The sequence below is a fragment of the Pinus tabuliformis genome, chromosome 7 (assembly GCF_031772625.1).
Source record: "Pinus tabuliformis cultivar Carrire ecotype Pingquan chromosome 7, CPIR1, whole genome shotgun sequence".
Classification (NCBI taxonomy): domain Eukaryota; kingdom Viridiplantae; phylum Streptophyta; class Pinopsida; order Pinales; family Pinaceae; genus Pinus; species Pinus tabuliformis.
The window spans coordinates 1,844,440,455-1,844,462,604 of NC_142293.1; the positions used below are offsets into that span (position 1 = coordinate 1,844,440,455).

The 22,150-nt window shown below is 37.0% G+C and overlaps 1 long non-coding RNA gene across 1 annotated transcript; it reads right to left on the reverse strand.

Moving 5' to 3' along the window:
• Positions 1–20,652: 20,652 nt before the first annotated feature.
• LOC149255799 (uncharacterized) lies at positions 20,653–21,060 on the reverse strand. The gene is made up of 2 exons (XR_016266416.1): positions 20,832–21,060; positions 20,653–20,725 (listed from the first exon to the last, which is right to left on the reverse strand). It is a non-coding gene; the product is annotated as an uncharacterized LOC149255799 (long non-coding RNA).
• Between the last annotated feature and the right edge of the window lie 1,090 nt (positions 21,061–22,150).

Consider the following 22,150-nt stretch of genomic DNA (forward strand, 5'->3'; position numbering starts at 1 on the left):
ACAAACTTTTTATCTCCTTTATGCAATGAAAATCCTAGCAACTAGGGAAAAGAAAGACAGAATCTTTTCACAAAGAGCAAAGAGCAAACTCTAAATGCACTTTCCTAAATCAAGCCAATCAGACTGTCTATATGCAAATGCACATGCATGTATTTTTTTTTTACTTTCTTAGTATATGAATGCTAAAAATAAAGTTGATGCACAAATCTGAATTTCTTTTCAAGCGAAAAATATCAACAAGTTTCTTTTCGAAATCAAAAAAATGGAGACGATCACAACACCTTACGATTTTGAAATGAATACTTGTTCTTAACACTAGAAAATTACAAATTCAGACCAAAAGCAATAGTAACAGGATAATCGACCATTAACAGCAATCAAACTCTTTCCTACGATTGAAATCGACACTTGCGATAGTTTCAAATCAAAGGACGACAGTACGATTATGCTACTTTTGCAAAGGAGAACTGTAAATGACTCAAAAAACACACAAAAACATTTACAGTTCTTTTGTACAAAGGAGGCGGAATAACAGCAAGGAAAATGGGTTTCAAACAGACATATACTGATCACAGGCAGCAAAATTCAGGAATAGAACTGGAAAGAGTGAATCACAGAAGCCAAAACTGCACAGAGCTAGTCTGATCAGCGCACCTGTAACACAGAGAATCTGAAATGCAGCGCAGGTTATCCACTCGGGAAGTGCGCTGAAATTCAGAATCTCTGAACAGTACCTACGCTGGGCCAGAAACGAGACTCTGTTCGGGTTCTGGGTCACAGTTTGCAGTTCAGTTCTTGGGTTTTGGCCGAGCAAAAAGCAATCAGTAATGCAACAATCAGGGGTAGATCTAAGGAGGATCTAAGAGCTATCACAAGGGAAATCAGATAGTTTGTGAATCAGTTGTTTAAATCATAAACAGATCCAGTAGATGGATTGAAGTAACAGTTGTCTAATTTGCATTTGTTACGGCAAATGCAGTTCGAATGCTACTTGTAAGTTTATGAAACAAACAACAAAGAATGATAAACAAACAAACTAATTAGCTCCCCAGCAGAGTCGCCATTTTGTTACAGGGAAAAGTGTCTATATAGAACTGCTCTATCCCACTAAGGTGTGACAGCTGCCTTAGAAACAAACAGAGAAAAGATACTTTTGTTTTTCCTTTATGAATTATAGATAGAGAGGAATAGAAAGACCAACCTTCGTCTTGCCCTAATCTCCTGATTTGATCCCTCTCTTCTTTGATAGTCCTCGGCTACTTGCTCCCTTGCACGCCCAGCTTCACAAAGTGCCTGTAAGATCACATAAGCATAGCACTATACAAAGACATGGATCTATAATCATAAACAATCTAGGATCAGATGTAAATTGACCATACAAATGTAACAAGCATCAATGACACAAAAGCATGGAGGAAAACTCAAATAGCTTTTATTGATAAACAAGAAAAGAGCCAAGAGGAGTTACAACCAGTTGTTCTGACCCAGCATCAACCTCCCAGAAAAGAAGCCCCTCTTCACCTCAAACAAAGCTTAGATCACCCAACAATCTGATGTTTGTCTCAAGAAACCAACAGCAATTCCTTACAATATGCAAAATTCCAGCCTCTAACCTCTGGATCTCTGGGATGAGAGATCTATATATAGATATTTGCAGAGGTGTGAGTCAACTCTGGGTTTTTTATTAGTGTCTTCTCTCTGATAGTTCTTGATGCCACTTGGAGATCTCATTGATCTCTTACTCATACTTGGTCGAACTCAGTGAGGCAAGTGTCATAGGAGAAGATTCTGGAAGCTTCCATTGCCTCTCCACCCCGCGGAATGACACTGCCATTTGTCATTTCTCGCCCATCGCACCCCACAGAAGGGAATTTTGAAATGCAACGCACCCTCACAGTGTATTTGGGTGAGATGCAACGCACTTAGCCAGTGGAGCAGCTGCAATGATCCTGTTTTGACCAATTTTGAGCAGTTTCTCATGGAGAACTTTTGGGAGAAGCTGTAATCTGTTGACCTTGTTCCTTTAGGGGTTAGAACAACACTTTTAGGGACTTAGGAGCCCTTGGTTTATGTACATTTCATGCTTGGGGTTGTAGGGCCCAAAAATGTCTATAACAGGAGAGCTATTTGAGCAAGTCCTAGACACTACAGTGATATATTGTGACAACAAGAGTGGGATCCGTCTGGTAGAGAATCCCATATTTCATGACAATTCTAAGCACATAGAGATTTGATATCACTTCATTCAAGACATGGTGCAGAGAGGAGTCGTTAGACTCCATCATATATCGACACATGAGAAGATTGCAGATATACTCACCAAGGATTTACCAAAAGGGAAGTTCTTGGTCTTTAGAGAGAAGATTGGACTGATGGATGTGACCCTCTTGATAATGGGCATCACTGATCGAGAACACTGAGCCATCTCTTCCCCCCTATCTGATCTCCCAAGGTGAGGAATTGAGATAGAAAGGCTCCTGGGGTTGAGGGATCTTTGTACAATAGTGTTGTAGATGTTTCTTTGATGAGCCCCAAAAGTGGATAATTATTTGGGCTCATTCAACCTCCTAATTCGACTTAATCCACCATTCTCATTAGTTTATTGCATGTTTTTGATTATATTTATGTTAATAGAGTGAATTGGGTTAGTCATTATGCCAACAAGTCTAATGTGTGCTTTGTGTAGCCTTTTTGGTCAACTTGGAGACAAAATTGAAGGTTTTAATGAGCACTTGGCAGCCAAATTCGTGGGAGAACAAGGGAGAGGATTTGTAGGAAGGTGTCCCCTTCATTTATGGGCCCTTACCTCGAATTCTCCTCCATCAGCTCGGAGTTCAAAGGCCACCAAATCAATTATCACAAGGGCAGCCAAGCAAGTCAAGTAGGACTGCTGTTAATTGCAAGTTTTGGGCAGCTGAGTCCCTAAAGTTTAGGAGGACTGTTGGGGTCCTCAATTTGTATAAATAAGAGGGCTTAGGGCCTCATTTTAGTTAGTCACTTTAGATTCATTTTTGTTAGCCAGTAGTTAGTCACTTTGTAGGCAGAAGTTAGCTAGTTTGTAGTTCGATTTCAGTCAGTAGATTAGCTTTGCATTTCAGCACATTTTCAAGCTTTCCCTTGTGGACAGTTTTTGATGTAACTCTTCTTTTCTTGCTCAATAAAGATGAATCCAACTTTGCACCAGCTCTAAATCTCTCTTAGGAGGTTGTAGCTCTTGGGGTTGGGCCCATCTCAAGTGCCCAGGACCTCCTTTGTTTACTTTCATGTGTCTTTGCTGCATTCTTAGAATAAAATCTGCTATTTAGATTTAAATCTTGCTTTGTTATTTAGATTGCTTTTGATGGTTAAAGTAGCTTCTTATGTTTAGAATAGATTGGTAGGATAATAACAGGAAAATTCTCCAAGAAAAGGGTCAACAACACTCTCTGTTTCGCCTCATCCTTATTGGATCAGGGGTTGGAATTGAAGAAACAATGTTGCCCCAACAAAAACACTAGTTTTCTTGACCATGCAATCCTTAGTGTACTATTTTCATTTGCAGAAATTAGTTATGGGTTCAGATCTCTGAAATGTTTCTTTGCATGATTGGTGTACATGGTTTTCTTTCCAAATAAAGCTGTTGTTCATTCGTTTTATTGACAGTTATATTAGATTAGCTAGGACTTTGATTATTTGTAAGACATTGTTGATTCGGTTAAATGTACACTGTGCAGGGAATCTCTACCACTCTTTCATCCACCTAAGATTCATCAGATCCATCTGCTCCATCTCCTAGCTAGGTTCCTCATCTCACATCTTTCCTCTTGACCACGTAACCCTACCTTTTTGTGCAATCATTGTTTCAGCCTTCTTTGAGCCAATTTAGCCATCTACACCTTCTCACCACTCCATCCACCAGTCCCTGGGCCACTTCAGACCCCTATCCTACCTCCATATCCTTTCATGCATCTTCCCTCACTCACCCATCCTCCAAAATCCAATTTTTAAACATCCTGTAGAAATTTTTGAACATCTTGTAGAAATTCTTGAACATCCTGTAGAACCCCTGCAGACTTCCTGTAGAAGCTCACAAATGAGGTTTCTTGATAGCCAAACTTTTTGAAACTCTCTGGAAGGGTGTTAGGGACTCCTTAGACCCTCTCTGAACCTTCCCGACCTCTTCCAAGCATTTCTCCTCCTTGATCCACCCCTGCACAGTCAAAGAACAGTGAAAGCATATGCATGATGAAACTAACGACTTAATCAAAAATACAAAAAGATGTTTTCTTCAGATAGAGGTAGTCTAGACACATGTATTTTACCTTCATAGAAGTAATGGCATCTCTTTCAGTAGTTTTCATTCTCTCCTTTGCATCAGTAGGACTAGCTGGTAGAATTAGGGTTTGCTAGGGTTTGTGTTTTCCTTCAGTTTTTCAATCTCTTTTCACAAATAGATTAGCTTCCTTCGAGTTAGAATTCATCCATCAATTAAAAAGCTTCTTCTGAGAGCTCATAGAAGTTGTCTTAAGCTCCTAGCGAACTTGTGCCAGCTGACCAAGTGACAGTTGCGACAAGAGCTAGTACTTGTGCATACAGCATCGTCGCTTCCAAGTTTGTTACGAACTACTGGGTTGATAAAATTAAAGACAGGAGTCCCAGGAGTTGCAGCATTATTGCTGCAATATTAGAGCCCACCATTCTTCCCTATAAATTACCCATAGGTTTGGATATGTTTCTCCCTTATCTTGGTATTTTCAGAGTATACCCCAGTTGGAATCATACCCACAAGCTAGACTTGTTGGGATTACCACTCCCCTTTTGGCCAATGGGTTGAGAGTGTACTTGGGGTGTACAACCCAAGATTATTATGATGTAGATGTTCTACCATATGACTCTTGAGGGTCATTGTTGAGAAGATTAGTAGGAAATAGGATGTATTGAGATGTGCTCCCCTATATCACATATTTCTCGATATGGGGTTTTAGATGTTTAGCTCCCCCAAGAGATTTTGGGTTGAGATGCGCTCCCCGATGTAGATTCAGGTTGAGATGTGCTCCCTGATATTATTTTTGGATTGAGACGTGGTCTCCAAAATTATAGAGGGTGGAAGCTAATGCTCCTTGATTCTTCTTCTTTAGATTTGAGACTGTTTTAGTAGATAGAGTTGAGCAGAGTTGGGGCATGATATACATGACATGATACAGGTGGAATTCTCCCTAGTTGGGAGGGAGTGTTAAATTATGAAACTAGGGTGAAATTCCACTTTGAAAATCTCATTTAATGGATATAATTATTTCATTTAATTCCTCTTTGTGAGAGGACCAAAATCTACGTAAATATCACTAAAATTGGATAAGGGATGGTGTACTTATGAAGAAAAGCCCACATATGCATATTTGGACAGGTTGGCCCTAACAGGAAATTGGTCACCCTTGGAAGCCTATAAATACAGGTGACCTCAATCTAATTTGGAAATCACCAAACATATTCTTCTTCTCTTCTTCATTGATTGGTTCACAGAGGTTTGATGTTGGGTCGACGAAAGAAGTTTGCAAAGTCTGAAATTACAGGGTTTGAAGCTCACATTTGTTTATAGGGTTTTGGGTTATAGTTGCAATCTTATCAAAGGAGAATTTTGATTGAAATTGCAGGCTTACAGGATCAAGAGAGCGACTAGACTCTCTCATTCGCAAGCATGACACTTCCTCCATGCGACGGGAAACTAGGGCAAAAATTTGATAACTAACCGTAGACGGGAAAAGTTGCCTCTGGTATATATTGATGCTGGAAACATATTTCTGAGTGTTATTGGGTTAATTTTGTTGGATTATTTTGTATTGGGCTCATTGTAATCTTTGTTGAACATTTTATGACAATCTAATAAATAATAATAATTTCAAGGGTTTTCCCCATAGTGGGTTTTTCCTTGGTCTTTGACCAAATTAGGTGTCTTTTGTTGATGTGTTGATTGTCTCCTTTATCATTGCATTTACTGTTGATGATTGGAAAAATTAATTGATATTGGAAAGATTGCTAATTGAAGTATTGAATTGGGCTAAAATAATTGAAACAACATAGATTAGTGTGAAAAGTAATATCTTTCGATCTCAACGCTCTTTTCTTTTTAGGCTCTAATTCAGTGGGTGCATATCCATGAGTTAAAAAAAGGTGAGGTCTGCATATTGAGAATATGAGTTCATAAGGAATACCTCATGCGTAAATTTATGTTCACCTGAGATTATTTTTGATGAATTATCACTAGAACTAGCAACCAACTTGCACAAGCCATGTCCCCACACAATCTTGGCGGGTTTGATTTCCAAGTCATATTGTTGAAGAGCTGTAACCCAAATTTCTCTTTTTTCACCACGATATTTTTGAATTAGTAGTTTTCTTACTGCTGAAAATGGTATGATCACCTTTTTATGAGATTTAAGAATAAAGGGTCTAAAATGTTTGACAAAATTGAAGATCGCATTTTCTCAACTTCAGAGTAGTTCAACTTCCCCCCTGTAATGTTGAGATATTAAAGGAATTTGGGGTTTTTTCTCCCTCATCATTCCTTTTTGTTATTACAGTTGCATATGAATGACTAGAAGCGAAGGTATATAAAACAAATTCTTTCAAATAATCAAGAGAAGACAGAGAAGGATATTGCATTATAGCTTGTTTGAGTGAGTCAAAGGCATTTTTCTTAGTTATACCCCACTTATAGGTTGCATTCTTTCTAATCATATTTTATAGTGGCATGATGATTTGAGAAAAATATGGGACAAAACCTTTTACAAAATTGATCTATACTACAAAGGATTGCATTTATTTTTCGTTGTGAGGTAAGGAAATTTCATAAATGACTTTAATTTTGTCACGCTATATTGTGATGCCTTCTTTTAAAAAAATGAACCCTAATAGTATTCCCTAAGTTAGGGGAAAAAATGATTTCTTAAGGTTCAGAGAAATGCCATACTTTCTATGTCTTTCAAATGTTTGTTTTAGGTCTTGAAAATGATTACCTCGCTTTTTGGAATAAATATTAATGTCATTAAGGTAAATTACCACTAATTTATTCGTATGACCTCTGAATGTTATATCCATGTCTCTCTAAAATGTGGCTCCTACATTAATCAAACCAAAAGGCATTTTATAATATGCATACATTTCCCATTTAGTCCTGAAGGTAATCTTCAACCTGTCAGCAGGATGTACCAAAATCTAATTATAACCTGAAAAGACTTATAAGAAAGAAATTAATTCTGAGTCTGCTAGTGATTGCAAAATTTTCTCCTTGGGAGGCAATGGGAAAGTATCCTTCTCAAATACCTTATTTAAATTCATAAAATCTATACAGATCCTAATATCACCATTCTTTTTCCATATGGGAACCAGGTTAGATACCCACTTGAAATGTCTAACAGTTAAAATGGCCTTGGCCTTAAGTAGTTTATTGAGTTCAACTTTAATCTAAGACTCGAGTTTAGGATGGATTTTCTTAAGTTTTTGTTGGATTGGCTTAACATCTGGCAGCACGGGAACTGCATGTTGGATAATTGAAGTTTCATATGTTTTGAGGTCATCATAGCTCCATGCAAAAACATATTATATCTTCTAAGTAGGTGAATGAAGCCAAGCCTTTCATCAGGTGACATGCCAAGTCCCAAGTTAATATTTTGGGGTTTTTCTTCAATACCTAAATTGATAACTTCAAACCTTAAAGTAGAACTCTGTATTTTACAATTACTTGGTTGTTTAAATATGTCTTTAAGGTCATAAAGGTCATCCAACTTAACTACTGATTTAGGAAACACATTTTTTGTTACATTTTCTTCAGAGGATTTATTAAGTTCCTTATCACACATATCCTCATAACCAATTTGTTCATCGTAGGTCACTTCGAATGTAAGAAAAATTATGATGTCAGCGTCATTGTTGAAAACTCTCTAGTTGGTGATATTGTTAAGAATAAGACGAAAAATCAACTCAATTGAAAAGAGACCAGGACTAAAATTTTCAAGTGGAATCAACTTAGAAGAAACTTGAGCCAATAAGTCAACACGGAACAGGAGTGATACTAAATGCTACAAAATGATTTGTTAAGTCTTGAACCAAAGATTGATATTGCTTTACATGGTTAGAGATACAATGAATGTTGTTTCTTACCTATTTCATGACTATCTTTGAATCACCATAGACTTTCAAGAACTTGACAACTAAACTAATTCTTTTTTAAATTCCTACACAAGTGCTTCATATTCTACCAAGTTATTTGTGCATTCAAATTCAAGTATGCAGTTAAGCATAGTCTTTTCATTTTTTGGGCTAACTAAAAGAAAACCTGCCCCTGTGCCATCATTAGACTTCGATCTATCTAAATAAAGGGTCCAAAACACACTTTATATAGAATTATTTACATAAGGATATACAATATTTACACATCGAGACAAATTTTTTTGTGAGAAGTTTTCAATTTGTGATGAAACACAGTCTAAAGGATGAGGAGAGATTTGAGTAGGATATTTACCAAAGAAGGATTCAACAAAATAATTACCAAGGATATTATTCATGAAAGTGACAGGTTCTTTTTCTCCGTCCAACTCAGTCAATGTATACTTCATGCTTTTTTTCTCTGTCAATCCTAATCTAGTTTAGTTTTCCATTATAGGGTAACCGAAAGTGAGACCAATCAGTAGAAAAGTAACCGTTAAGTTTTTCATACCAGTCTCTACTCAATATAAAACCATATAATTTTGGAATGTCAGCGACCATAATGTCAATGATTTGGAAAACCTTGGGATTTGATGACAATATAATCTAAGCCTCATTCATCTCACCTAAATCTTTGAATTTTTCTCTATATAGCTGAACTATTTGAATGGCAGATTTTCATGGCTTCACATTCAAATTTAAGCAAACCAAATAAGGCATAATGTTTGATGAAGCACCCAAATCAACTAAACAATTATGAACGTTTGTTAAAGACTTCAAAAGCTAAGAGAAAGGGAGGTGTGTGTGAATTTGACCTATCACCAATGAGGATGAAATTTGTTGTATTAATCTTATCTGAAGATGAAGTAGGAGGCTTAGGCTTAGATTTACTCTTAAAATATTTAGTTATGATAGCAGTTGATGGCAATGGGGATGTTGGCTCGACATTGAAAGTGTTAAACAACAATTTATGTTTTTTTTTCCTAACTTCTTAGAGTGATATGTTTGCCTTAGTTTTCTTCATAACTTCAATAATGTTATATTCAATGTTATCATATACAATAAAATTTTTGGATGAAGATGAAGCTGCAGTGATCCAATTAGGATACCCAGTTTGGCAAAACAGGGTTTGAAACCTTCCGAGAGCGTTTAGAGGCATAAAATGGCGTTTTTTGGGGGCAAAACTTTGCATCCTTAGTGAAAAACTTTTTCATGTTGTTGTACACATAGATATTTTTCCAACGACGCAAGAAACGCATAAATCAAATTTTGTATGCAAAAGTTATGCCACTCAGAAGTTGACCTTCCTATTTTCACACATATAGTTCGGGAGGATGTCATGTCAGCCTCCATTATTTATGGAAAATGGGCTAGGCACGTGTTTGTAATGTAAAAGACTCTAAAAGAGTCTATATTTTAACTCTATTTAATATTTGATGTAGTCAAATTTAACCACTAGTAGACTACCGGGTTGTGTTATAACTGGCACGCTATGAGGAAGAGGCATTCCATTTTTTCAAGAGATTTTTGTTACATAACTTAGCAAAGATAGCTAAGAGAGATAGGAGGTAGAGCACACAGATATGATCTATGCATTGTAGTAGCTCACATGCCACAAGAATTACTTCTTTGTACTTGCAGCCATATTTCCAGATAGACAAAGAGAGTGAAGTGGCCTCACCTTCCAGGTAGGTTTTCTCGTGAAAGGGTATCCCATAGCATATCTTATGTATTATGTGTGTGAGTGAGCTTATTTTTTCGTTCTCTACTTTTTTTCATAATTTTCCATTCGCATAAATACACTAATTACAATTAAATTTATAGATCTAGAAGTTTAATAAAACTGTAACAGTGTAAAAATTCATAGTTTTAATATATTATTATTAGATATGTTATGACGAACTGTACTATGGAATATCCACGGTAGCTTACGGATCATTTGGTATCAGATCCAGTTTCTTTGTTTATTTTTTAGAGATTGCGGGGATCTATATCGGTGGGACCAAAAATCGTAAAACATTAATCATGGTCGTTGAATATGTAAACAAACCTTGTGATCCTGCAAAGGTAAGGTTTACACAGTTGCAACAACAAGTCATGGATATCAACCACAATGTAAACCTCCTCATGGTGGATTCGAATAGAAAGCTAGGGGTATTTAGAGAATATGGGGGTTTGAATACAAAGGACAAATCAGAAGATCAGTGAGAAACAAAGAACCAGTTGAAGAAAGAATCTGGAAAAGATCAACCCAGTTCGAGCACCAATTAGTCCTTGTTTAAAATGGAAGAAAAAGTTGATATCAAGCCATATCACGGCAATATCAACGCTCTAAAGTTTAACCAGTGGTTGCGGCAACTGGAATTTTATTTCAAAGTCCATTATATTGAGGAAAGACAAAAGATCTCATTTGTGTAGTTGAAATTAGAGAGTCATGCAATGACTTAGTGGGAAATCCACACGGAGACCCTGAGGTTGGAGGGAGAACCTCCGATGTCTAAATGGGAAGATTTCAAAATCCTCATTAGGTCATTGTTTTATCTCGTTGGGTACGTGGAGGACCAGTGGGTTTAGTGGCATTACTTCAGGTAAAAGCTGAGCCAAAGCATGCATGAGTACACCACGAAATTCAGGAGGATGGAAATAATGTTGGGTATCTCTCCAAAGAACCCAGATGTACTCCTCAAGTATTTGGGGGGTCTGCACTCCCATCTGCGTGAGCAAGTGATGTTGTTCAAGCCTAAATCAGTGGACAAGGCTTGTGTACAAGTACAGTACCTAGAGAACATAGGCCTGAAAAGAGCACAATCAAATGGATCGAAGCAGAAGGAGAAACATGAAGCTTCTAAGGAGGGGAGGAAGAAGAAAAAATGGGCAAAGGATAAAAAGATGGCAGCCACAACACACCAATGCAAAGATCCTAGCAACCACTGCAACATTGATGGCGATACCGAGGAAAAGTGTTGGAAGTTGCATCCAGAGCTAAACCCAAAGAACAAGAAGAAGGATAATAAGAAGAAGAATCTCGTAGCCAGGGATTCGAGAAACCATGTTGAAATAAACTCAGACATGGATGAGAAGATCGTCTGTACTTTAGTGCAGAAGGAGGTGAATTTGAGTAGCCTTCAGCAACAGCAAGAGATAAATGACCAAACTCTTCCACATAAAGATACAGGTCAAGAAGACAAAGATTGATGCTCTGTTTGACTCAAGATCATAGGCCAATCTCATTGCAGCCGGTTGGAAGTTCATGATCATCCAAACCCATATCCATTGGGATGGGTAAATAAGGATGCAGAGCTAAAGGTAACAAAACAGTGTAAAATTAGATTTGCTATCAGTGTTGATTTTATTGATGAAGTAGATCTAGATGTGGTTCCCCTTAATGTATGTGGAGTCGTGTTTGGGAGTCCATACATGTACATGTGAGATGCAATATTCATGAGGAGAGTCAATCAGTACTGACTCGTCAAGGATGGAAAATTGTTCATCATCAACGCGCACAAAGGCAAGTCAAAAATTTCATTGGTAAGTGTCAACTAAGCCAAGAAATTGATCAATTCCAACAAGAAGTATGTTTTATTATTTTTAAGAGAAAGTCAGCCTGAAGAGGAGTAAATAAGAGACAAGGCATCCCTAGAGGGTGTACTAGGAAATAGAAACAATAATTAGAGGATTTGTTACATGCATACATGGATGTGTTCCAAGAGCTTAAAGGGTTACCACCTAAGAGAGAAGTGGAGCACGAGATCCAGGTATTTCCAGACTCCCCATTTCCAAATATTGGTTTGTACATGCAACCTATTATAGAAGCAAGTGACGTGAAGAAACAATTGCAGCAGCTGCTGGAACAAGGTATCATTCGACTGAGTACATCACCATGTGGGTTACCCATCATCATTATGCCAAAGAATGTGTATAGATTACATGGAATTGAATAAAATCATGCTCAAGAATGGATACCCCCTGCCCAGGATAGACGATCTACTAGATCAGTTGCAACAAGAAAAATACTTCACCAAGCTGGACTTGAAGTCTAGATATCACCAAGTTTGAGTCAAAGAAGAAGATACATGGAAGATTGCCTTCAAAACTAGACAGGGTTTGTATGAGTGGTTAGTTATGCCATTTGGCCTATGTAATGCACCCGCTACATTTATGAGATTAATGAATGATGTATTGTTTCCTTTTATAGATTCATTTGTTATTGTCTATTTGGATGATATACTTGTATATAGTGCTACCTGGGAGGATCATATTTCACATTTGATGTAGGTAATGGAAGCATTGAAGAAGCACCAACAGCTAGAAAATATCTAGAACTGCAAGTTTGCATAGCAGTGTTTGGTGTATTTGGGGTATGTGATTGGTGGAGGAGAACTTAATATAGATCCTTCAAAGATGGAAGCCATCATGAAATGATCAGTGCCTACTAATGTTTCTGAGGTTAGGAATTTCAATGGGGCAGCACAAATTCATAGCCTCATTTTCAACAGTAGCAGCACCGCTTCACGCCATAACTGCGTAATTTATATAATTTGTAAGTATAATAGAAATTATTTAATTTGTATATAATTAATTAATTTTATAATTGTAATTAAATTGTATGTATTTAATTAATGTAATAATAACTGTAATTAATTAATTTTAATTATTTATTTAATTAACAATTATTAATTTAAATTAGATTAGAATTTTTAATTAAAATTTCCTAATTTTGACCAAGGCATGCAAACTTTTTTCAAAATTTTTGTAATTTTAACACTTCAACTTTGAAGAGGCATATCTCAAGATTTACTTGGTCAAATGAAGCTCACAATAGCTCGTTGGAAAGTTAAGACCAAGGAGAATAATATGGGAATAATAATTTTAGAATATCATTTAATGACCCAAAAATTCAACAGAAGACAAAGTGACGAATTTGCAACAATAATTGGTTTTTCCAAATTTTATTTGAGCAAATTTCATTCGCTTGAAAAAATTGTTGTCACTAATTCACCCTCCAGCAATAATCAAAGGCTAATTAGATCCATTTAAAGCAATCGTAGCATGGAATTTCTTTGGATTTTATTTATTTTAATTTAGTAATTTTATGAGTATTTGTTTTTTTTCTCTGATTTCTAATATGCAATTTAATTTATTTTTATTGTTAGTTTTGATTGGTTTGTCGCGGGAGATTAGTTGGAGAAGTTCAGATCTAAGACATTTTGGAGCAATGGAAAGAGACTAGCAAAAAGAAAAATGGGGAATTTGCAGCTCTAATTAAGGATCTGAAAAACTACTCTCAACAGTTCTCTATTTTGGAGATTCTTGTAATTATTAAATAGAAGTTTAGAGAATGAACAAGGGGTTCCTCTTCTATGCAACTAGAGGCTCTGAAAGCACTATTGTATTAGGGGATTATAGTTGTAGGTGAGGGGAATACTTCAGATCTAAGGTTAGGGGAAAACTCTGTGATTTTTCTTGTTGTGCATTTGCACTTTTCTAATGTACTATGAATTGAATTATGGAGAGATTGAGCATTTTTAGTTCTAAAAGAGAAGATTGTTTTGCAATACTATAAGCAATTTCTTCAAGGAGTTGAAGTCGTTCTTGGATGGAAAAACTTGTAATGAAGTTTTGGTATGATTTTAATAAATTTTCATTCCAATGCACTATTGTTTGGATTGTAAGTTAAATTGATATTGCCATAATTTCTCTAATTGATTTTAATTCTCGTTCTAAATAGTGTATTGCTTTCTAATATCAAGCACTATTATCGTATCAATTGTTTTATGCTATTGAATTTTTGTATGTATCTTTGAGGAGAAAAACATAATTAGAATTACTACGAATTCATTGAAATATGAATGCATTCAAAACTAACTATTTATTGTTTAAATGCATTCTCATTTTGTTTTCTCTTTCATTAATTGAATGAACTACTTCTTTAATTAATGAAAAATATATAATGAATTCGATCATATAAACAATCCTCTTCCCCTGGTTAGTTAGTACATCTGCTCTGGAATTGAGAAAAGGCTATCATTTTCCAATTCGAGATAGGATTAGATTTATGCTTGCATATTAGCATAGATATGCATTTAGATATAATTATGCATTCTAGAAATCCCTTCACACAAGGCCAGACCTTAGTTGTGGCTTCGCTAAGTCGTAGAGTCAGCTTAAGGATCACTTTCCTACAAGAGCTTTGCAAGAGGGTGAATCTGATTTCTCTTTTTCTATTGGTAAATAATAGATACATTATAAGCCAACTGTAATGTCCCCTAATAATAATAATATAATATTATTATTTTTTCTGCGTAAATACTAATTCTATTAAAAAAGAGAAAATTTATGTACAATGAGGTCGAGACCTTAGAGGAGGCAGATGCCAGCCCTCAGCCAGATATTCAGAGATATTACATTTCATGCTTTCTGCTGATTTCACATTGCAGACTTCAAAAGATTTTGTTTGGACCATGAACCCTGAGGTATTTCTATTCAGCATCTAACATGGCAAAGCTAGCATCTTTAGAAACATTACTAAGACGCATACTATCATGCTCGCTATTAATCAAAAATACAAAAAGGTACCCTTCAAACCCACAGTTGTAATAGTAAACATAGAGCAGGTTGGCTAGCGCCACGAGCTTGAACAAGACCATAAACCAGACGTAGGATAGACTTGGAAACGAAGACACGTAATCAAAATTACACAGAGTAGAGGCAAGAATGCCACCCGTCAGTGAAGAGCCGGCCTTAATCTGCATGCTGCGGAGAGTCAGGCGTGTCCATATCCACCTGGCTGGAAGAAGCGACCCAGGTGATGAAGCCATTGTCATCATTTCCTTCAATGCCGCCTTTAGGAGTAGTCACCAGATTGAGAATGCAGCCTGCACGCTGAGACGGCCCACGGGCCAGAATCTCATTCTGAGTTGGGTCGACTGGATGCTGAGGCTCTTCAGAAACAGGGGTGTCCTCCTGCATATTGTCCGCGTTAGACACCACCCCGGCCATTTCCCCTTGAAGAACGTTGTCTTCCTGAGATTGAGAGGAAGTAGCCTGAGCCGAGCTGATAGGATTACTCTCTACCTCTGCGAGAATAACTGTGATGCTTGCCGTCAATACAGGCCTGTTGAGCCTACTGTGGAATGTGAACCTGGTAGTCTGAAAAGAATTGTGCAGAAGAGACACATCTTGACCCGGGGGTGGAGAAGAAGGGGAGGCGGAGGCAATGGGAATGACATTCTGTGGAGCAGGTCGAGAGGTTCTGCCTCTATTTCCAGTGTTGCTTCCTCTGCGCGGGATTCCTCGACGGCGAGACATGCTTAGGATAATAGGCTGACTGAGAAAGGGGTTGAGGCAGAGCAGACGGGTGAGAATTTGAGCGCAGAGGAGCCCAATGACATCAAAAGACCAGGCGAGCTTCCAAATACGATGAGCCAGACAAGGGTGCGGGAAGAATTCCTCGCGGAGGTGAAATAAACCAGTGACAATGGCGTAAATTAAGAACGAAGCCATACATAAAATCTTACCTAAATGCTCTTGAACCAGGCGCTCATAAATGCCGAACTGTGTGACCAACATACCGTTCTGCAGCGGAGTCAATTCGCGTGCTTTTGAAGGCGTCTGCCAGCCCGAGGCGCATGCGATGGGGGCCGTCCGCCAGCCAGGTGCAAGGCCAGCTGCCTGCTCTGTGCGGTTCCTCATTAATATCATTGAATGCCACCCGCATCCGGGTAATAATAATATAATATTAAAATATAAGCAAACAAACAATAAAAAAGATAATAATAAATAATAAAGAAGTATAATAATAACAAACAAATAAAATAGTAAAGTTATATATATATATATATATATATGATAGTAAAAATAAGTAAAGTTAACAAAAAGTAAAATAAAATAAGAAAAATTTAACTAAGAGAACTATAAAAATAGTAAAAATAAGTAAAGTTATCAAAAAGTAAAAATGGATAAAATAAGAAAGAAATAAATTAAGAGAAAATTTAACTTAAGTAAAACTTAAAATAAAAGTTGCATGTTGACACATGGAATGTGTGCATGCAATTCCCCTTCCAATGTTTGGTCTATTTAATAGACGATGAGGAAGATAAGAGATCATTCCATCATCCATTCTCTTGGGAGAAAAGTGTTGTGAGACAAAGGATTCCTTGGCAGTAGTACGTTGATTGAGGGCTCGGGGGTGGCCAGTTGTAGAAAGATTATATGCAGCTGAGCCTATGGTTGGGTGGAGAGTCGTCTCCAAAACTTTGTTGCGGTTAGCAAGATTCAAGTAGCGTTCAATTCTGAAATTACAAGTAAGGAATATCATCGTTGTAGGTAAGTTTTCTTTGCTCCTATTTCTCAAAAATTCTATGCTAATTAGCTGAATAAAGATGTGTTGATTGTAAATCGCATAATTGATCTAATTAGTTCCATGTTTTAATTTCAGGGTTGTTACATATGGTATCAGAGCAGGTTTCGACTCTAAGTGACCTCTAGGTAAAAATTTGAAAAAAAAATACTTAATCAAATTTATCATTGATTTTGCTTATGGAAATTTATTCAGATAAATTTAAAAAAATAAAAGCTCATATACAGTTAAAATAATATATGAAAATATTTTAAATTTTATATATGTTTTTTTTTTAAATAAAACAATTATTAAAAAATTAACATTTCTAAATAGATAAAAACTTTCTTTATTATTAAATACAAAATTCATGCACTTCTTATTTGGCACGTAAAAATCTACTAAAACAAGGGAGGTTGCGAAGCAGCGAGTCCCTGCACTAAGTTCAGCCTGCATAATACCTGCATAATACGTGATGTGTCAGTGTCATAGCTATCTTGGCAAGCTCTGTAAATTGACCAGAGAAGCATCGTGATTATGTCATAGCTCTGTAATCCAGTTCCAGAAGTATTTGAATTTCATGGCAGTTGTCATGTCCCTTCAATTCCTGGAACCAGAGGATGCGTGATTGAAGCAATGATATAAGGCGAGTCGATTCGGATGATATTCAGATATATTATATATTATATGAGTGCTGGGTACAATGTTAATATCACTACCCGTTACTAAGTTTCTTGGGTGCAAACCAGTGAAGTAAAAGAAAAGCCTGATTATGCTATTTATAATCTAGAGTGTTGGAATTTAAGAAGAAGTTTCTGCGAAGCAGCGAGTCCCTGCACTAAGTTCAGCCTGCATAATACGTGATGTGTCAGTGTCATAGCTATCTTGGCAAGCTCTGTAAATTGACCAGAGAAGCATCGTGATTATGCCATAGCTCTGTAATCCAGTTCCAGAAGTATTTGAATTTCATGGCAGCTGTCATGTCCCTTCAATTCCTGGAACCAGAGGATGCGTGATTGAAGCAATGATATAAGGCGAGTTGATTCGGATGATATTCAGATATATTATATATTATATGAGTGCTGGGTACAATGTTAATATCACTACCCGTTACTAAGTTTCTTGGGTGCAAACCAGTGAAGTAAAAGAAAAGCCTGATTATGCTATTTATAATCTAGAGTGTTGGAATTTAAGAAGAAGTTTTGTTGTGATTTGGATTGTCTTCAATGGCGAATGGTTTGAATTGTTGTGATTTGGAGCAACACTTTATTTGCTTATAATTGTGTACGTTTTGGTGATCTTACCAGCTAATTCTGTCCTCCGGTGCACCGGATGCTACAGGACAATACTGTCCTCCCGTGCACCGGATGCTACATTTGATCATATTTGCACCATATAAACTCTGTTGCTACCTAAGACTAATCCGAGTTCTATTTGAAGCTTGTTTCTGTCTTTTACAAGATTTCACAAAGCCCTAATCAAAGAATATTGGTGCTCAACAAATCTTTTGGTTTTTCCAAGCACTACAAGTCAAACTTTTGACTTGATTTTGATTAAAGGTTTAATGTTTGATTGGTACTGGTGATTCATTGGGGTTTTTGAAGATTATACAATGACAAATCCGTGCATGTGATTGACTGAACCAAGGCATTCTTGATATTGGTATACTCAGCTCTTTTTGCTGACATTTGTAACAACCTTAAGATAATTTTTTACACAAATCATGAGGTGCCAAAAATTTTGTTCCTAAGGGTATCTGAGCTCGGACTTAAAGGAGAAACTCATGGGCTATTCTAAAGTTTCTCTTTGCAGTTCAAACCATTGACCAAGACTGATTAGAGGGTGTTTACTTTAAGGTTTCTAGACATCTTTTGTATCTTAGATCTGATCTACAATATTCGAACAGAAGCAACTATCCGAACTATTCCTGAAGTATGTTCCAACGTTTATCACTTTCATCCAAGGTTGTTCCTTGAGTTGATGATTATCTTGAAGTCTCCTGAGGCTTCCTTCAGGGCTTAATTCAAGTACAAAATCACTGGATCAAATTATGTGTCTTGATACAGATCTGGAACCTCTTTTGAGCTTGTGACTAAGGTATGTTGACGTCCTTTTGACCAAGCTCAAATTCAGAGGTTTTTAAAATCCTCGGAGGTCAGTTATTGTATGAGACAAGGACTAATGCTTATAAAATTAGAAGTCTAAAATTCATAATCTGGGCAGTTTACTAAAGGCATTAACATCTGATAGATCCTTAAGTCAGTACAAGAACATATTAGAGCACCACGATGCACTACCCTCACATTCAGTGGCAGGCAGGAAGCCATTGAATCTGAGTTACATACGTAAATAATAATTACGTAGCTATGTAAAAGTAAGGTCGACTGGGTGCTTGCTTCCGTTGACAAAAGTGGCTTGTCTCCTAGAAATATCGCATGTGTAGGAGGACGATTTTCACTCACGTTTACGTCGGGAGCCATCGAAACCCTAACCATGAAATTCTTGTTCCTTTTGCATTTATTCATGCGAGGAAAAGAACATGGGCACTATAAAGGAGTATGCGAGCAAGTTTAGCTACTTAGAACTAGGAGCATCCCTTTTCTTTTGACATACGCTTATTCGATATATTAATTTTAATTAATCATTTAACCTCTATAACCATAATACTATATGTAAGCAGAAACCTTGTCACATTTTATTAAGCTACTTTAAACATTTGATTAAAAATATAAAGTAAAAAGGAAAACATGCCACATCTTGAAAACATAAAAGAGTCGAGTAAAGCACGGAATCTCCTGTCATTTTTTGTTTGTAAGATACGCATTACTTAGTCAATGAGGCATGGTATTATTCAGTTGTTCAGATTAATCAAAAGTTACTAGTAGCATCCATAAAGAGAAACATGGGTCAATTTTTAATTATAGCTTTTGACTTAAACCGTTCAATATCGTAAAGAAAGTAGGCCACACGTTACACAGGAGACATGTGATCGACATGCATGTAGCAACGTGTTTGTACGGAACGTGGGAAACAAGGCCATGAGAACCACCATGGCTCTCCAAATCTGCAACACTTGTGCCTAAAACATGGCTCTCCAGACCTGCAAAAGGGCTTTCCCTCCATGGTTGGGTCTATTTTAGCCCTTCGTATAGCGGGATCACCCACAATCTTGAAGCAAGCTCGCAACCCGTCAATGTTGGCAGAAGAACTGGAAAATGCCCTCGATGAACGGAGACTGGAAGATGCCATGAAGGGCTACGAGCATTTCAAGCAACTGGAAGGTTTTCCAAGGAAGTCTCTTGTTAGTAGGTTGATAAATGTATTAGCAGGCTCTGGAGATTCAAATTGGCTCGAGAAGGCCTATGCTGTGGTGCTTTCAATTGTGAACGAGAGGAAGCAAAGACAACTACTTGATCAAGAGGCTCTGACCCAATTGTGCTTGAGTCTTGCATCAACACAAATGCTCGTCCCTGCTTCTACAATACTGAGAACAATGGTGGACATGGAGGAATTGAGGCTTTAAACATTGCCCTCAATGGTTCGTTGGCTTTTGGGATGACTAGAAAGGCAGAGGAACTCTTAAATGTAATTCGATATGGATTGGCGGTACATCTTGGCGGTCCAGAAGCGGGAATTGTAGTTTTAGACAGTATATTGTTAGCAGAATGGCAGGAGAAGGCGGCGGAACAAGTAAGAAACACAGCAGAGCGATCACGGATACGGCGCCCGCAGATGCAAATCAGCGTGAAGACGATATCGATCTCAATCTTTCCAGGCATAATTTACTTCTTTCAGTTAGCATTCCTCATATTCTAGACCTTTTTATCGTCGTCGCTATAATTGCATTGATTTTCTTTGTAAAATTCAGCGACATCAAAGGTATCATCACGACCCTGCAGCAGTTTAGAGATAAGGCTCAAAAGGATGGACAGAAGAAAACTGAGCAGATAATCAAAGGGTAACACGCCGCTGAATATTTCCATACTTCGGCAAATTTCCTTACTATATTGGCAAATTTTGATTTCCGAGAATTTTTATTATTAGTTCTTTTACTGAAAAAACGTCTAATTTGAAAGCAGTAGTAAAAACGTCTAATTTGAACGCACAGAGTGTAGTTTATCCTCACCTTTACATATCAATGGTTTTTTCAGCTCTTCTTGATAAGCTGACTCCCCTTGCCGTCTCCACTGATCTTCACGCACGACCCTGCAGCAGTTTAGAGATAAGGCTCAAAAGGATGGACAGAAGAAAACTGAGCAGATAATCAAAGGGTAACACAAAGTGAAGGCGGATATGGGTAAACAAGCGTTGCCCTGGACGCTTGCGGGCTTCGCCTCTTCTTTTGGATTGCGCTGCTATTGCGCAGATGCCGCTGCTGCCAGAGAATCTGGTATTCTGCAATCTCTGCAATACGTTTCTGCAATCTGGTATTATGCAGGGAATGCTCCTTCAAATAGGAATGAGGCGGTGAAGGCCACCGAACACACGAAATCTGCATGGCATGACAGCTGCCTCCATGCAAACCTTCACCATACGGCCGACACCTGCAAAAGAACAAGCAACTTAGCATATGTATCCCATTCGCACTTAACATTAAACATTAAGGAATTAATGTCAGCATTAAAACGAAACCGCACACGGTCAGGGCCACTTGATTGTGGGTAAGTACCAGTTTAAGCTATGGTCCGGCCTCTTCCGCCTCGGGAAGAGGCCAAATAAGATGGCCAACAGAAGTTCAACTGCAAACTTTAGAATATAACTAATAATACCACTAAAAAACCCTGCAAACTAATGTTATCTGCCCTCCGAACGGTTACTATAGTCCCTGCCGGATGCCAGATGGCAGGGACTAATAACACAAAAAAAGAATCCTATTAAAAAAAATTAAGTTTATAACATTGATGTTATATGCATAACAATGCATGCATGCATATATTAAATATATTATTAAAGAGCACTCTCATCTTAACTACAATTCTATGTGAGAATTAGAATTTTATTAAATCGTGCGTATTCTAAAGCTTGTGATATTTCAAAATTTCCCCTATATCTGTTACATGGTCTTGACCCCTATTTAATTTGGAGCTATGATCTGATTGTTCATCTTGTCTTGCTGATGAACCACACTGGTTGGTTCGAAATACATTGGCCTAATTCTATCAATGTGATTTTTTCCGAAAATGTTTTCAAATACACTAATAATATATTTAAATTAATTAAAAAATAAATGTATTATTATATAGAAAAAAATAGATATATTCTTATTATATATTAATGGAGTAATTAAAATAATATTCAGTCCCAGAATCCTCCACGCAACAACACGTGTAATAAACATCACAACGCTGAGGTCATCAAGAGTTATATGCCAAGCGATATATGATAATAAGACAGAGAGAAAAGAGGTGGCGACAATGTGAAAGACGAGAGACGAATAGGCTGCTTTAAGGCAAGACTAATTTAAAAAAAAAAAAAAAAATACTTGATAAGTTGTATGCATTAACCTTAATGCATTAAGGTTATTAAAATTACTGCTTATATTTAACAGAAGTGATAATATGCATATACATTAATATTAAACAATATAATGGACACCATGTAATTCATGTAACTCATTAACATAAAGTATAT